Consider the following 4,069-nt stretch of genomic DNA (forward strand, 5'->3'; position numbering starts at 1 on the left):
TAGAGTTTTCCAATGTCAAGTATCTTTTCCTTAGACCATGAGATCGTGTAACTCCCGGATACCGTAGGAGTGCTTTGGGTATGCCAAACGTCACAACGTAACTGGGTGACTATAAAGGCAGACTACGGGTATCTCCGAAAGTGTCTGTTGGGTGACATGGATCAAGACTGGGATTTGTCACTCCGTATGACGGAGAGGTATCACTGGGCCCACTCGGTAATGCATCATCATAATGAGCTCAGACTGACCAAGTGTCTGGTCACGGGGTCATGCATTACGGTACGAGTAAAGTGACTTGCCGGTAACGAGATTGAACGAGGTATTGGGATACCGACGATCGAATCTCGGGCAAGTAACATATCGATAGACAAAGGGAATAGCGTACGGGGTTGATAGAATCCTCAACATCGTGGTTCATCCGATGAGATCATCGTGGAGCATGTGGGAGCCAGCATGGGTATCCAGATCCCGCTGTTGGTTATTGACCAGAGAGTCGTCTCGTTCATGTCTGCTTGTCTCCCGAACTCGTAGGGTCTACACACTTAAGGTTCAGTTACGCTAGGGTTGTAGGGATATGTATATGCAGTAACCCGAATGTTGTTCGGAGTCCCGGATGAGATCTCGGACGTCACGAGGAGTTCCGGAATGGTCCGGAGGTAAAGATTTATATATGGGAAGTCCTGTTTCGGGCATCGGGACAAGTTTCGGGGTTATCGGTATTGTACCGGGACCACCGGAAGGGTCCCGGGGGTCCACCGGGTGGGTCCACCTGTCCCGGGGGGGCCACATGGGCTGTAGGGGGTGCGCCTTGGCCTAATGGGCCAAGGGCACCAGCCCCACATAGGCCCATGCGCCTAGGGTTTGAAAGGGGAAGAGTCCTAGGAGGGTAAGGCACCTCCTAGGTGCCTTGGGGGGGGGGGAGGGAAACCCCCCTTGGCCGCCGCACCCCCTAGGAGATTGGATCTCCTAGGGCCGGCCACCCCCCCTTGGCCCTCCTATATATAGTGAGGGAGAGGAGGGACTTCATACCTGAACGCCTTGGCCTTTGGTTGCCTCCTTCTCCCTCCCCAACACCTCCTCCACCTCCATAGTGCTTAGCGAAGCTCTGCCGGAGTACTGCAGCTCCATCAACACCACGCCGTCGTGCTGCTGCTGGTGCCATCTCCCTCAACCTCTCCTCCCTCCCTTGCTGGATCAAGAAGGAGGAGACGTGGTTGTTCCGTACGTGTGTTGAACGCGGAGGTGCCGTCCGTTCGGCGCTGGTCATCGGTGATTTGGATCACGTCGAGTACGACTACATCATCACCGTTCTTTTGAACGCTTCCGCTCGCGGTCTACAAAGGTATGTAGATGCATCTAATCACTCGTTGCTAGATGAACTCCTAGATGATCTTGGTGAAACGAGTAGGAAAATTTTTGTTTTCTGCAACGTTCCCCAACACATGCCACCGGAACCGGAGCCAGAACTGCTGGTGAAAGTGTAGCGGAAATGGCTGCAGAGAATGTCAACAACATCAACACTGATTCTGCCGCAACATCTTCAACCCAAACCGGCGAGGAACAGAAGAGGAAAAGATATCGATCGGATGACTCAATTGCATCTATGCTTGGAGAGAAATTGGATAATTTTACCAGTGCCTACAAAGCTGATATCGCTCAAGTTGCTCCTCCTGAGAAGCCCTCCTCTCCTGAAGAAATACTTGACGCTCTCAATGCAATTGTGGGACTGGATGATGATGGCTTGCTAGCAGCTTATGATATCCTCATAGCAGATGACCGCAAGTTCAAGGCTCTTATGGCGCTGCCTGAAAGGATGAAGAAGAAATGGATCCTCAAGCAAATCAACCAATGAAGGTATGTTTCTTGTTCTGTGATTAGTTACCAGCTAGCAAGCTCTACTGCATTTTGTCCTTAGTTGTTTGTTATAGTACAATATTATGGGTGTCCTGTATTTTGTCATGCCAATATGGAGCAGAGGAGGCAGCAGCTTGCTTGCTTTTCATCATATTTATGTACTTACCTATTTCCATGTTTGAGATTAGCATGATAGAAGGTTTTATGTTATCATCTTAATAAGGTTTTCCTGCCAGGTCTTCCCAAACATGGCTTGATAAAACAACGTTTTCCTGCCATGTTTGAGAACAACTTGTTCTGCCATGTCTCCTGAAACAAGGTTTTATGAACATATTTTGCATGCACATAAATATTCAGTGTGTTTGAAGGTCTCTTATGAACTAGTCTTTTTTTCTTCGATCGAGAGGTGGCATTATTAGTCTAGAATACATCAACCAGATATATGCTTATTTAGTGGATGTAGTCTTTTATCGACTTAGTTTCGGTCCTACTTAACCTACTCGGTTGTTGATGGTTTTTTGCTATTACCTTTCAATTCATGATAATTGTGCAAATGAAGTGCAAGTTAACCTTTCAAAAATTTCTATATCAAGTTGAGTTTTCTTACCCTTCCTAGAGATTGTTGCAAGCTAAAGCTTATCGTGTGACACTTCGATTTGTCTTCTTGGCTATCCTCATCTTTCACTTTGAGCAATTTCTACCAACCATTGTGTTCAAGGATTGTTTATTGCCCTATGAGACCATATGTCACCATTTCTCATCATATTTTGCAGGAAATTTTGGGTGTGAAGTGTGATGTTGAACGAACAGAACGAAGAAATGAAGATCCTTGAGCAATGAAAATCTTTCTTGGATGGTGCTAATAATGCAAAGATTCAGTTTTTATGTAACCTTGACTAGATTATGATCATTTGATGTTGTTGTGAACCTTTGTCGTATTGCAAAGATTAACTTTTTACAAAGTCTCATGTTTAAGTTATATGTATTGGCATGGTTCAGTTTAATGCAAAACATTGCCATGTGTGAACAAACGAGCTGTCAATGTTGGTGTTGGTACAGATTTGTTCATACTATTTATTCCTAGCACAAAGGCTAGTGCGCTTGTGCTGGTATAGTTTCATGCTCATTTTGGTTTTGGTACAGATTTGACCTCAAAATTCTAGTGACAGCCAAACATGAAATTTGGATTTGGAATCTAGATTCAGCCAAATGAAATCTTGATAGAGATTTCATTTATTTCATTTCAGCCAAATGAAATGAAATCAGGGGAGCCAAACGAGCTGTTATTGTAGTCTGCCGGTTTTGAAAGTTTGAATACAAGCTTCGGAATGCATATCAGTCTTTCTATGAGCTTCATCCAAGGGCCTACAACTGCTTGGATTCGTGGCTACAGTATTGTTTGTTCACATTCAAAGGACAAAGCTTCAGGACAATAAGAGAAGAACAACCTGTCTCCCGTCATCGAACAACCTGAACGTAATCAGTTCATGAAATAGCATGAGGCAATCAACTTGAATCTCCACCTAGAAGACTGTGAATCGCAGCCATCTGGGTCATTCTTAGCACTAGGCCCTATGAAATGTACTAGTACCATGACTTCAACTAGAAACATTATGTAACTCGGATGCTATCCCACCCAAGTGTGCCAGTTTCAGGACGTAAGCAAGAAGAACAACCCGTCTCCCTCTAACCATCACGGTGATGCCACATCGTGTACGATTTGAGTCATGTGTAGTCGCAAATCCTGATGCTTCCAATTCCTAGGATGTCTGTGGGTTTCTACAGCATTCAAAAGCAATTCCAAGTTTCCAACTAGCTGTAAAATTTATGTGGTACACTGCATACGTGATGTATTTTGATATGAACATAGAAACAATCGAGCTCTACTCCTTGCTTGCCCTTAGGTACACAGGATCGTTTCTTTGAGAGTTATAATCTTGCGTCATCTCTCTTCGTGTACTTAAGGGGGTGTTTGTTTCCAGAGACTTTTTCTAGTCCCTACACAAACAGGGAGGGACTTTTTAGTCTCTGAAAACAAACAGGGAGGGACTTTTTAGGGACTATAGACTTTTTAGTTGGGACTAGAAAAAGTCTTAGGACTAGAGAACCAAACACCACCTAAATAGGAGACTGTACGTTTACATTCAATACCATGTGGTGCAACAACCATACGATGCATGCTTTCATGCAGTTAAATACTGTGAGAAGGTGCACA

The sequence above is a fragment of the Triticum dicoccoides genome, chromosome 7A (assembly GCF_002162155.2).
Source record: "Triticum dicoccoides isolate Atlit2015 ecotype Zavitan chromosome 7A, WEW_v2.0, whole genome shotgun sequence".
In the NCBI taxonomy this organism is placed as follows: domain Eukaryota; kingdom Viridiplantae; phylum Streptophyta; class Magnoliopsida; order Poales; family Poaceae; genus Triticum; species Triticum dicoccoides.